Genomic DNA, 14,540 nt, shown 5'->3' with positions numbered 1-14,540 from the left:
GTGGATAGCAGAGGAACACGCATGTTAAATCCTGGCCCCGCTTCACTATCGGGATTACTTAGCTAATCCATCCTCTCCCAAGCTACATTTTTTTCCCAGAGCCCCGTTTGCCCTCTTTTTTTTTCTCTCCCCCAGAGGATCCCGATGGCAATCCCACCCCCACACAATGTAAACATATGTGTAGTTAAGATGAAAGCAGTTAAAAATAAATAGCTAGCCTAGCACGGGCCAAGGGTAAATATTTGAACGGAAGCCCAGTTAGTGTGGTGGCAGAACATAACGTCCTGTGAATAGGCTGTCAATGAACAGGACGTGGTCTATGTGGGTCCTTTTCAGACCAAATTGCTAGTGCCATGGCCCTCTGTTTTCTGGGCTCTTGAAAGCTTTTGGCTAGTTGCTGATGGAATGGTGCTTACTTGTTACTGGAATGGATCAATGGCAGTCTCCAACGCCAGATATTCACTGTTGCTCTTTCATTGACGTCCAAAATGCATACAAGTGAAATGTGGGTCTTTGCCTTGTGAATGTTTCCGTTAACTGTTAAGATTTGGGTGCCGTCTCCATTGTGGCGGTATAAAGTAAATCCCCCATGGTAGGGGCTAATCACCCTGGCTCCTCTCCCACAATCCAAGAGAGTTAGGAGAATGGGGTGGGGGGAGGAAGAGGGGGTGGGCTGGGGCTGGCAGCTGTTGGCAGGGCTTACCTCCATCTGTGATGGGCTAAGCTAGCTGCCTAGGCTGGGATAGGGCGAGAGAGGCTCTCAGGAGGCCCAGGAAACCAGGGCTGCCACCGCTGCTATGGCCAGATTACAAGAGGTAGGATTTATTTATTTAGAATTGGCTTGCTGTGTGCAAGTGTTAGGCTAATTCGGCAGATTTTTTTTTTACACCGCTGTTTCCATTGGGTTGCTTCTAACCTCTGTTAGTCTTGCTTAAAGGGATATTTGGGATTTTGACAATGAGGGCCTTTATCTCCTTCCACAGAGTCGGATGGATGCACGGATACCATTTTTGTCTCTGCATGCAGTTTGAAGGAAGTTGCTAGCTAGTGTAATTGCCAACTAGCGTTACCCATAGACCTCCAGTCTGTGCGCTATCTGCTAGTGGATACCCATAGACTGCCAGTCGGGCTAACGCTAGTTAGCATTGGCTCACGAAACTACCTCGAACTTCCTTCATACTGGACAAGGAGACATAAAAATGGTATCCACAAGTTTATCTGACTCTGTGGAAGTAGAAAAAGGGCATCATTGCCAAAATCTTGAAGTATCCCTTTAATTTGGTCAGCTGCATGATCAACTTTCTGTGTTCATACATAGAAATGGAGAGTTCTGGCACAAACTCCGCCTTCCCAAAAGGAAACTATAGCACTTTACAGTTCTAAGCTTGAGTCATTACACTGACAATGTTTGGAAGGTAGACTTAATATGCTGTGGCCTTAACATTCAGAGCACCTGTTTTTTTCTGTGTGGTTGCCTGTTCGTTATTGCGCTGCTTGACAGATCCTGTCTGTGCGTTAAACTGGTTTCCATTCTCTGGCTGGCACAAGGTCCTGCTGACTGACTGCAGTGCTGTCTGTCTGTGTGCCATGGATGGAGCTGATCTGGCCTGTGCTGCTTCCTCTGCTGCTCTCTACTTCATTTCTCCATTAGCACAGACAGCCAGCGTCTCCTGTTGTGCCCTCTGCCCTGGGGCACTTCACTGCAGCGCCTCGCCTCGTATGGCTGCAACTCGCACCGCTGCGGATGTCAGTCCTGACCAGAGAAAGGGAGAGGCGTGCGTGTGCGTGCGTCTGACACTCCAAGAGAAAGCGTCAGCCGCAGGGAATTTGAAATGGAATCAATCACCGAAGCCAGCCGCCTCCACCCGAGAATACAAAAAGGAACTTGGTTTTTTTTCCCTCATATTTCTCTCACTTCCCTTGAATGACCTGTTGTAATGCTGTGACGCTAAGCCGTCGAAGTGCTTGTGGGGTGTAATGTCTGGCTTCGCGTTGCTGGAGACGATGCTTGATTACAGCCCGGTTGACTAATTAAGGTTGCCCTGCCCTTCAAATACCAAAGCGAGCTCAGCTCATGATTAAATGGGCGCCAATCCATCCTCATCAAGAACTGCGTCAGAGTCCTATGGCCTGTTTGATCTGCAGCATAAAGTGTCAATATTATTTTTTTAAAGAGTAGAAATGTACATTTTAGGGGGCATTCAATGACATAAGAAAATTAGCGTTGAGCTTTATAGCCAATACATTTATGCAAAAGATTTCCGGTCAGAGAATAAGTAAGTGAGAGAAGGCTGTGATTGGAAAGACCCAGGAAAGAGAAGTAATGCATATCAATTGGAGCCCTTGGTCATTCTCAGGCCTTGAATCTACTCCCAGTGGATTTACAGCCGTTATCAGGAGGGGCCCCACTACCCCATCTGGATCAGATGTTTCCCATAATTCAAAATTATTTTAATGTAGCTACCTGCGAGGCTAGCTGGGAATAAAGCAAGGATCTTTAAAATGAGGTGTTTTTCAGTTTGTTCGTGTCATAAGTATTTTAGGGAAATGGGCTTGAAAGGTTCTCTCTCTGTTTTTCTGGTCAGTGCTTCTGCATTTACGGTTTCACCTCGCTCGCTCGCGCACATGCTTGTAATGTATTGCTGGCAGACCTTTTTGATGCTGTATTTCATTCATAACAATAGATGTTTGCTCTGCTGCTCCATAAACGCTGTCCGTGTACAGAACCGGACTTTGACACGTAGGCTAGTCTAGTGGCTACTAACTTAATTGCACCCCACTCCCTCCTCTATCTAGCCAAATTAGGCTGGCACATAGGATTTAACGAGTACCACGATGCCTTTCTAAGTAATTTGATTGCGGATTGCGGTAACGAAAGGGTCAAATGGCAATCACTCACAGCCATTTAGTTTGTAATTCCCCCGTGAAGGTAGATTCTCATTCTGACAATGCGTCACACGGACCATGCGTCACCTACTTTTCTAATACCAGGCATATACTGCACGGCTTTCAAAATCCTGACAACGCTGAGCCGCTCACATTAAATGACTGTCTTCCTTGTTTGTTTTTTGTTGTCTTGCCAACGTAGTGGTGCGGCGCCGACTAAACGGTGTGGCACGGACGGACGGGCCCGGGGGTCACACTCCAGGTTCTTCACTTGGTCATATGAGGATTCTATCTCGAAAACGAAACCCCAATATATTTTTTGGGGTTGTCACGAGACAGACCGTGCCAAACAAAGATGGAGCTTGACAGTGAAATAGCTGGCCACACTTTGTGTGCGCACTGATTTTCATTGAGAAACCCAGTTGTTGGGGAGACGCGGGCAGCCTGTTCTGCAGAGGGAGTTCAAGGTAAATAAAGCCTGATCAAAATAGGTAGCTAGCCTGCACATTTCTTTTTGTTAAATAGTTACTTGGCTGGACATAGTCTTTCTCAACATGTTAAATGATGCCTCATGGCTTTTGCTTCTGTTCTTGTCCACATGTCAATAGGACTACACTCAAACAACTGCTCTTTAAAGTCTCTCATATTTGGAGAGCTGGCTTGGAGGCACCCAGGCCCATCTGTCAGTGCAACACACGGTATGCACCATTTTTATAAACATTTTAGTCATTTAGCAGACAATCTTATCCAGAGCGACTTACATACTTTTTCGTACTGGCCCCCCCCGTGGGAATTGAACCCGCAACCCTGGTGTGGCAAGCACCATGCTCTACCAACTGAGCCACACAACCTATTACTGCACACACAGTGGTGGAGAGCATTCCAATTACCAATGTATGCGCACAGCTACAGACACGGTCTGATCACAATCCAGCTCATTGTTAGTTATTGGTGCTGAGTTATCTGCTTTTAATGACGAGTCCTAGAATAAGGTTCTCTGTGTCTCTCTTCCTCTCTGTGGGTCCACTGTAACTCAGCTAGAGACAGGCCTTCAGGGCAGTCAGCTGGCTGCAGATGAGGCATGAGCCATGGTTGAAACAGCTGCTGCTCTCCACTCCCTCCCACAGCCCTGTCACCTTGCTCCAAAGCTGCCTTCCTCCTCTTCCTCATTCTTCTTCTTCTCCTCAGAGAATACTCCCCTTGCCGTGAAGTTAGTGATTTCAGTTGGTAGTTTACTAAAGCACAAAGGGAGGGACCCTATTAGGAAATCAGACATGCGCAGGCACAGTTGGAGCATTTCTCAGATACCGTTCTCACCCCGTACTCGCTTAGTGCTCACACAGTGCCTGCGTCCCAAACGGTACCCTGTTCCCTGTGTAGCTCACAACCCAGTCAAAAGTGATGCACGATGTAGGGGTAGGGTGCCATTTGGGACGCAAGACAGTGTCATCTGCTGGGATCATCTGTTCAATAGCAGAGCACCTCCAGAGGCCTGTGCCAGTTGCTGCCTCAGCAAACAGCAAACTCAGACATTCGGTGCAAAAGTCTGTGTATTCTGATTCTGGATCCCTAAGTCCCTCGTGCTGTTCATGACTGGCGGATATATCTGCTCAACAATGATGCCCCCTCGAGTTATACCGAGGCCCCCTGTCCTCAATGGTCAGAAAGCTTTAACCATGTCATCATCTGCTTTGTGTGAATTCAAATAAAAATCCACCCAAAACCACTAATTCCTTTCATTTACAAATTAAATAACTCTGAGAACAATATTTTTTTGTGAACAAATGTTGTATTTTGGCTTAACTCAAACATGAAATGAACCAGGGAATCGATAGAACATCACTCAGATGTAGAAAAACAATATAACATTCAAAATGTGTGGACCTTTCCATTTAAGACCTATATAATAAGTTGTGCGTTGCGGAACTATAGGCTACTTTACAACAAAGATGCAAGAACTAAAGAATAACAGAAAAATCGAGGCGTCAGAATGAGATCTCTGTACCCATCTGGAGGAGTGCACACACAGTACACTGGGCCCTATTAAAAATACAGGCTGTGTGATCTCTCCCTCTGTCTGCCCCCGGATCTCTCTCTCACTGACTGTCTGTCTCGCTCTTTGTCAAATTCACATTAAAAATAACTTTGCAGCCAGGCAGGCCTTAGGTCTGTGCAGTTTTTTTTCTCCCATTGGTGTTGCATAAACTTTTTCATTACTCACACTGACAACCGCAGACGAGCTACAAAATCTCTCTTCCTGCCATTTCCAAATCTAGTTGAGACAATGGCCCCGGTCTATTTAAGTCCTATTACGTATTTTACGATTTTCCGGTATTGATGCACTGACCAGTTTGGGTTTTTACTTCTATAGCGGTTTTTAAATGTTTGGTTTGTTAAATGTTATCCGCCGTGCAATGTCCATTTTTATAGTTCGCTTTAGTCATCTTTCTCCGCTCTCTCTCTCTCTCTCTCTCCATGCTGCTTTCCACACAGACCTTGCCCCGCCCCCTGTCACTCAAGGAGCACGTTTGTCGTTCCTTGACCACAAGACACTTTCATTCAGTCCCTGCATAGTCAATGTAGCACATGCAACAATATTGATGACAACAATTTTGTTATAATTACACTTACTTTGCTTCTTACATCTGCAAATAGCAAGTTTGTCATTTTTTAGCAAGTTGGGCCCAAATATTGTTAGTCGCTAATCACTAATACTAATCGCTAGCAAGCTAATACATATACTGTCAGAGAAAACATAACTAGCAATTAGAGGTCGACCGATTATGATTTTTCAATACCGATACCGATTATTGGAGGACCAAAAAAAGCAGATACCGATTAATCAGCCAATTAAAAAAATATATTTATTTATTTATAATAATGACAATTACAACAATACTGAATGAACTCTTATTTTAACTTAATATAATACATCAATAAAATCAATTTAGCCTCAAATAAATAATGAAACGTGTTCAATTTGGTTTAAATAATGCAAAAACAAAGTGTTGGAGGAGAAAGTAAAAGTGCAATATGTGCCATGTAAAAAAAGCTAACTTTTAAATTCCTTGCTCAGAAAATGAGAACATATGAAAGTTGGTGGTTTCTTTTTTAAGAAAGGCATTGGTGTTTATGGTTAGGTACATTCGTTCAACGATGTGCTTTTTTTGCAAGTGACACAATTTCCCTAGTTAAAATAAATTCATGTTAGCAGGCAATATTAACTAAATATGCAGTCTTAAAAATGTATACTTGTGTATTGATTTCAAGAAAGGTTTTGATGTTTATGGTTAGGTACACATTGGTGCAACGACTGCTTTTGTCACGAATGCGCTTATTAAGTAACCGTTTGGCGAAGTAGGCTATGATTCAATGATAAATAAACAGGCACCTCATCGATTATATGCAACGCAGGACAAGCTAGATAAACTAGTAATATCATCAGCCATGTGTAGTTAACCTCTCTGGGATATTCGGGGCGACAGCCAGTGAAAGTGTCAAACATACAAGTATTTTACACCATTTTTAAAGCTAAACTTGTAAATCCAGCCACAGTGTATGATTTCAAAAAGGCTTTAACGACGAATGCACACCAAACAATTATGTTAGGTCAGTACCTAGTCACAGAAAAACACAGCCATTTTTCCATCCAAAAGAGGAGTCACAAAAAGCAGAAATAGAGATAAAATTAATCACTAACCTTTGATCTTCATCAGATTACACTCATGGGACTTCATGTTACACAATACATGTATGTTTTGTTCGATAAAGTTCATATTTATATTCAAAAATCTCAGTTTACATTGGTGCGTTATGGTCAGTAGTTCCAAAACATCCGGTGATTTTGCAGAGAGCCACATCAATTTACAGAAATACTCATAATAAACATTGCTAAAGATGCAAGTGTTATGCATGGAATTTTAGATCCACTTCTCCTTAATGCAACCGCTGTGTCAGATTTCAAAAAAGCTTTACCGAAAAAGCACATCATGCAATTATCTGAGTACAGCGCGCAGACAACAAAACAAGCCATACAGATATCCGCCATGTTGTGGAGTCAACAAAGTCATAAATAGCATTATAAATATTCACTTACCTTTGATCTTCATCAGACTGCACTCCCAGGAATCCCAGTTCTACAATAAATGTTTGATTTGTTCGATAAAGTCCGTCATTTATGTCCAAATACCTTGTTTTTGTTCGCGTGTTTAGTACACAATCCAAACTCATGACGCGTGGGCAAGTCCAGGCAAAAGTTCAGAAGAAAAGTCATATTACAGTCCGTAGAAACATGTCAAATGATGTATAGAATCAATCTTTAGGATGTTTTTATTATAAATCGTCAATGTTTCAACCAGAGAATTCCTTTGTCTGTAGAAATGCGATGGAACGCAGGTCGCTCTCACGTGAGCAGCTCATGCCGCTCTGGCAGACCTCTGACTCATTCAGCTCCCATTCCCCCCTCATTCACAGTAGAAGCATCAAACAAGGTTCTAAAGACTGTTGACATCTAGCCTTAGGAAGTGCAATATGACCCCATAGACACTGTATATTCGATAGACAATGACTTGAAAACGACAAACCTCAGATTCCCCACTGCCTGGTTGGATTTTTTTCTCAGGTTTTTGCCTGCCATATGAGTTCTGTTATACTCACAGACATCATTCAAACAGTTTTTAGAAACTTCAGTGGTTTCTATCCAAATCGACGAATAATATGCATATATTAGTAACTGGGCCTGAGTAGCAGGCAGTTTACTCTGGGCACCTTATTCATCCAAGCTACTCAATACTGCCCCCCAGTCACAAAGAAGTTAACTGTGATTATGTTTGATTGTTTTTTACAAGATACATTTAATGCAAGCTAGCACCTTACCTTGGCTCCTTGCTGCACTCGCATAACAGGTATTCAGTCTACCATGCAGTCTCCTCGTGGAGTGCAATGTAATCGGCCATGATCGGTGTCTAAAAATGACGATTACTTGTTGTTATGAAAACTTGAAATCGGCCCTAATTAATCGGCCATTCCGATTAATCGGTCGACATCTACTAGCTATACAGCCTGATAATCCCTGTGATTGTTTAGACCTACATTCATGTTTTTTGTGCAACAGTATCTTTTTTAAATCAAAGAGAAATACGCAAAGCAAGAATGTTAGCTACGTGAAGTAGCTGAGAGAACATTACATGTAGCCAAAGATTATAGGGCCCCCTAAGAAACACTTGTCAACACTTGGTTCCTACCCGTCCCAATAACTCATCCTTGGCATTTATTTGTTTTCAAATACTGTATTCAAAATGCCCGCTATTATATTATAACTATAGAATTAGAATAATCATTCTGTTTTCATGATTCCAACAGTTCACCCAAGTGTTTTGCTCTAAATCACAAGTCAAATCGCAATTGCAATATTTGGTTAAAAATAAGGCCTAGATTGTTTGCCCATATCGTGCATCCCTAAGCGGCAGTGTGGAAATGATCTCAAATGAGTGCAGGAAATGCTGAAAATAATTTTTGGTTGAAGTTCAATTGAACAGTATAAAACAATCAGAATGGAGAAATACTCAATGAAATCACTTAGAATGTATGTGTTGCCACCCTAGGGTCACGCACTACTCACGAAGCAAATTTTGAACGTTCATTATTCAAAAACATAAAATACTGTCAATTCTTTTATTTTTTTAATACCCTGATATGATATTCTGGCCAGAAGTGTAGGACTCCCTCTCTTTCACTCACCCAGCCTGTGTGCAGAGAGACTGTTCAAACATTTAGAGATGCACTTGTCGCTTGCCTGGCGAAATGATAGTGTGGGAACCGGGAAGTTTGTTCTTCTGACCGTGTGCTTCTTAAACTCTGTCTGGAGGGTTAGCCAGTGATGGCTCAACTCGTCTCGACCTCAGAAACTAGAGCCACTGACGCTTGCCTGACTCACTTCTCTTAGGGCCTTATAAAATCGGTTTGTATTTTCTGCCCAATTCCGCACTGACGAGCCCAGTCTAGACCTGTCTGGTCTTACTCTTTACCATAAGGATATAGGCCTAAAGCCTTCCAGTCTAACTAACTAGGCTGATATTTGGCCCTTTTCATGATTCTACGCTCAGTTCTCCCTTTTCACTCCCCTTTCCTCATGCCGACTTCATCATGTTGCCTTGTCACTGTCACCTGACGCATATTCTATAACTTTAAAAAATTAGCTAGACATTAACAGCTCGAGTTCATAGCAGCCTCACTATACGGCCAAAATGAAATTAACTTTGATATCGCAATTACATTAGACAGCTCTGTTCCCCGGCTCTGAGCACCAACGTGCTGACTAACTCCTCGACTGGCTGCTCCTTTATCTGGGTCATCAGGCTGTGCTTCTGCCTCTACCCCCTCCCGGGAGAACAACCCGGGCCTCCTGATTTGATCATGTTGCAGAATTCTGAAATGGAGCTGAAATAATTGAGGTGGCCCAAGCCTTACATGTTCCTGTTGATGTAGCCCGCTTTAAGGTGAAGACAAAGAAACAGTATCGTAATGCATGCCGCTGTAATACAATGTGTTCCGGGCTGCCTTTTACAGCCTCAGTCTGTACCTCCTTGTGGTTGTCTTTCCCCGAAAGTGCAAGTGCAAATGGACCCTGCCGTCGATTAGGAGCTGAACATAAAACTGCCTCGTAACGCCGATGATTAGATTATCATTGATTCTCACATAAGCTGTGTCTGGCATGATCAATACTGTGTGTGTGGATCAGTGTTTCTGCTAAAGTAATTTAGCTGTGGCGCTGTGCCACTGCAAATGAATTGCCACCACGCTCCAAAAAAATATGGAAAATGAAGAAAACAATTCTGTCGAGGCACACTTTTTAAAGATGCAGGAACAGACTACACATACCTTTCGTGACATGAAGTGGTTTCTGTGAGAAGTACAGGCAGGGGGCTTGTTACCGGGGATGGATTTCTATTTTACACTACATGACCAAAAGTATGTGGACACCTGCTCGTCGAACATCTCATTCCAGAATCATGGGCATTAATATGGAGTTGGTCCCCCCCCCCCTTTGCTGCTATAACAGCCTCCACTCTTCTGGGAAGGCTTTACACTAGATGTTGGAACATTGCTGCGTGGACTTGCTTCCATTAGGCCACAAGAGCATTAGTGAGGTCGCGTTGTGTTTGTCATTGTGAAAAAGGAAATGGCCTAACCCAAACTGTTGCCACGATGTTGGAAGCACAGAATCATCTAGAATGTCATTGTATGCTGTAGTGTTGAGCTTTCCCTTTACTGAAACTAAGGGGCTTAGCCCAAACCATGAAAAACAGCCCCAGACCATTATTCCTCTTCCACCAAACTCTACAGTTAGCACTATACATTGGGGCAGGTAGCATTCTCCTGGCAGCTGCCAAACCCAGATTTGTCCGTCGGACTGCCAGATGGGGAAGCGTGAATCATCACTCCAGAGAACGCGTTTCCACCGCTCCACCCATTGTGCATGGTGATCTTACAGTTGTGTGCGGCTGCTCAGCCATGGAAACCCATTTCATGAAGCTCCCGACAAACAGTTCTTGTGTTGATGTTACTTCCCGAGGTAGTTTGGAACTCGGTAGTGAGTGTTGCAACCAAGGACAGACCGATCCCGTTCTGTGAGCTTGTGTGGCCTACCACTTTGCGGCTGAGCCGTTGTTGCTCCAATACGTTTCCACTTCACAATAACAGCACTTACAGTTGCCCGGGGCAGCTCTAGCAGGGCAGAAATTTGACAAACTGACTTGTAGGAAAGGTGGCATCCTATGACGGTGACACGTTAAAGTCTTCAGTAAGGCAATTCTACTGCCACTATTTGTCTATGGAGCTTGCATTGCCATGTGCTCAATTTTATACACCTATCAGCAAAGGGTGTGGCTGAAATAGCCAAATCTACTAATTTGAAGGGGTGTTCACTTTTTGTATATATACGGTATCTTTCAACCTTTATTTAAGCAGGGAGTTAGCATTGAGACTAGGGTTGTGAAGGTTTAAACAAAGTTGAGATCCTTAACGTTAAGAAAAATCCCTAACTGATTTTTTTGTTCATTTTTTTCTCTACACTTTAGTTGAAATCACATTTCAGTTATCAAAAAAAATATGATTTACCATGTTATAGCCGCTAGGCTTTAAAGGCCTGGGAAGTTGTGTAATTCAAGTAGAACCAGAGAGGAAGAGGCAAACTTTAGGCTACTTGGTGAATATGCAAGACAAGACATTGCGAGATACACATTACCAAAAATGTATGAGTACCCTTCTGCATTCTTCTGCAGTCTTCGGTCTGTTGCGTGTAGAATATCATGGCAGCGTTTCCCGAACTTGGTCCTCGGGACCCCAAGGGGTGCACCTTTTTTAGTTTTTTTTTTTTCCCTAACACTGCGCAGCTGGTTCAAATTATCAAAGCTTGATGATTAGCATATTTTTTTAATCGGCTGTGTAGTGCTAGGGCAAAAAACCAAAACATGCAAACCTTGAGGTCCCGAGGACTGAGTTAAGGAAATCCTAGCCCATTTGAGGCATTGATGTCTTCGGGCCAGTCTTGCAGGCAAAGGGTAGCCTGCTCTTCATTTTTGCCTCATATGAAATTGCAGAAGGCTTCCGGTAGCCTGGATCAATTTATGCTTTTCAGACAATGGAATGCGGCTATGGAATGTCTGTTAGGGTAGGCTACACTACGTATTTTTTATGCCGCCATGAAACCTTCTCTGGTGATATGAACAGACATTTTACTTACCTGTAAAATAATGCCTCTTCTGAACCGGGACTAAAATCCATCACTAGGCAACCAGAACTGTCAATCAAATAATCGTGCGCAGCCTGCTGCCTGTGCACAGACCACTCTCTCCTACAAAAGTACTTTAAAGTTAGTTAAATACCGTGACTTACCAAGACATTCAGTATAATTAAACAGCATAAAAAACAACACATCAATCAGCAACGTTTATTGTTCTCAGGGGGAAAAAAATAGATAATATTTTATGACAGCAGAATTCTACTGTCGGAAAAGATAAAGACCTGATGCAGCATTTTTTATATATTTTTTTTATCGTCTGAAAAGTTATCAATTGTCACGATCAACATGTCTGTAAAGGTTTACAGTAGATATAACTTCATTGCCCGGCCCTATTTTCCGAATTGACTGACCTTCATGTCTTAAAGTAATGATGGACTGTCGTTTCCTTTTGCTTATATGAGCTGTTCTTGCCATAATATGGACTTGGTATTTTACCAAATAGGGCGTCTGTATACAAACCCTACCTTGTCACAACACAACTGATTGACTCAAATACATTAACTTAACTTTTAACAAGGCACACCTGTTAACTGAAATGCATTCCAGGTTTCTAACCCATAAAGCTGGTTGAGAGGATGCAAGAGTGTGCAAAGCTGTCAAGGCAAAGGGTGGCTACTTTGAATAATCTCAAATATAAAATATATTTTGATTTAACACTTTTTTGGTTACTACATTATTCCATATGTGTAATTTCATAGTTTTGATGTCTCCACTATTATTCTGCAATGTAGAAAATGGTAACATGAAAAATCCTAGAATGAATAGGTGTGTCCAAACTTTTCACTGGTATTGTACACTAGTTTGGGGTCACTTAGAAATGTCTTTGTTTTCCATGAAAACATACATGAAATGAGTTGCAAAATGAATAGGAAATATAGTCAAGATGTTGACAAGGTTATAAATAATGATTTTTATTATTTCAGTGAAATACGGAACCGTTCGGTATTTTATCTAACGGGTGGCATCCCTAAGTCTAAATGTTCTTGTTACATTGTGCAATCTTCAATGTTATGTCATAATTACTTAAAATTCTGGCAAATTAGTTCGCAATGAGCCAGGCTGCCCAAACTGTTGCATATACCCTGACTCTGCGTGCAATGAACGTAAGAGATGTGACACAATTTCACCTGGTTAATATTGCCTGCTAACCTGGATTTCTTTTAGCTAAAATATATACCTCTGTGTATTGATTTTAAGAAAGGCATTGGTGTTTATGTTTAGGTACAGTCGTCCAACAAATGTGCTTTTTTTCCACAAATGCGCTTTTGTTAAATCATCCCCCAGCGTTGCATCGATTATATGCAATGCAGGACACGCTAGATAAACGAGTAATATCATCAACCATGTCTAGTTATAACTAGTGATTATGATTGTTTAATGCTAGCTAGCAACTTACCTTGGCTTCTACTGCATTCACGTAACAGGCAGGCTCCTCGTGGAGTGCAATGTAATCAGGTGGTTAGAGCGTTGGACTAGTTAACTGTACGGTTGCAACAATGGATCCCCCGAGCTGACAAGGTGAGTCTATCGTTCTGCCCCTGAACAAGGCAGTTAACCCACCGTTCCTCGGCCATCATTGAAAATAAGAATGTGTTCTTAACTGACTTGCCTAGATAAATAAAGGTATAAATAAAAATTGGCGCCCCAAAATTCCGATTGTTATGAAAACTTGAAATCGGCCATTCTGATTAATCAGTCGACCTCTAATGTGTACTGACCAAGACCAGATGGAGAGCACACGTTACACTGGTTTTAGGGTCTCTGCACTGGCTACCTGTGAGTTTTAGAATTCATTTTAAGATTCTTCTATTGTATTTTAAATTAATCCACCGTTCTGGACCCCAATACATGTCATACATGCTTTTAAGTTCTCCCAATGGTTAAAAATCCTTCTTTAACCTGTCTCCTCCACTTCATCTACACTGATTTGAAATGGATTTAACAAATTATCCATTATTGATGTCACATCTTTCACCTGGATTCACCTGGTCAGTATGTCATGGAAAGAGCAGGTGTTCATAATGTTTTGTACAATTTATTTTGTAGTTGGTTCCAGCAATGAGATGCTTTAAAACTAAAAGTGGATTTACCGAGTTCGGTGAAGACCCGGGGAACCTCAAGAGGTAAACATCTTTGTGAAATGTTTTGGTGTCATGTTTATATATTTTAACAGCGAAGTTGGGTACGTCGGAAGCTTGTGTAGTAGAGCTTTGTAAACAAAAAGGGAATGATTAAGAGACCTACGGTACTTTAATGAAGACCAGCCAACCTTTTGATACAGGATGCAGTGGTGAGTATTAAAACTGTCCCCTGTGATAAAGTGAAGGGCGCTATGGTAGACTGCATCCAAAGGTTTAAGAGTAGTGGCTGCTGCAATCTGGTAAATGGTGTCGCCATAGTCAAGAACTGGCAGGAAAGTTGACTACAATCTGCTTCCTGCTATTTACGGTGAGGCAAGATCTATTTAAATCTTCGCATTTTAACTAGCTCGTCCGTAGTTTAAAAAATAATAATAAACTTTGTCAATCCAAATGCCCAGGTATTTATGGGCGGGAACCCAATCGATGGAGAACCATCCAATGAATAACTATGGTAAGGATACAAAATAACAGATGAACTGGAATCACATTAATCGAACACATAGGCCTACATTATATTAACTTGTTTGTGCAAGTTTTTTGGGACTTCAATTTAATTAAATGGATGAAAGCTAGTTAAAAGATCACGTTTTGGATCTCGCTAATGAGCTCAATTGAGTAAATGCAGATAGGCAATCCCATGTTTGTCTTTATTTATTATCGCTACACTAAAACATGCTGGATTGTTTGGTTGACCCAACTGCTGGGTTGTA

General features: G+C 42.0%; 1 protein-coding gene across 3 annotated transcripts in view; it reads left to right on the top strand.

Annotated features, from left to right (window-relative positions):
- LOC135505805 (exostosin-like 3) overlaps positions 1-14,540 on the top strand; it is a 40,847-nt gene that overhangs the window by 9,670 nt on the left and 16,637 nt on the right. The window contains exon 2 of one of the 3 annotated variants that reach the window (XM_064924952.1): positions 13,736-13,812. The exons of 1 other annotated variant lie outside the window; for it this stretch is intronic. The gene's annotated coding sequence lies outside the window, so the exon portion shown is untranslated. Of the gene's footprint in view, positions 1-13,735; positions 13,813-13,903; positions 14,282-14,540 lie in introns of those variants that run through there. One more of the 3 variants, XM_064924954.1, reaches the window with a different exon arrangement.

This window comes from Oncorhynchus masou, chromosome 19 (assembly GCF_036934945.1).
Source record: "Oncorhynchus masou masou isolate Uvic2021 chromosome 19, UVic_Omas_1.1, whole genome shotgun sequence".
Taxonomy (NCBI): Eukaryota; Metazoa; Chordata; class Actinopteri; order Salmoniformes; family Salmonidae; genus Oncorhynchus; species Oncorhynchus masou.
The sequence above is the reverse complement of the archived record's forward strand: the minus strand, read 5'-3'. Positions and strand labels throughout refer to the sequence as shown.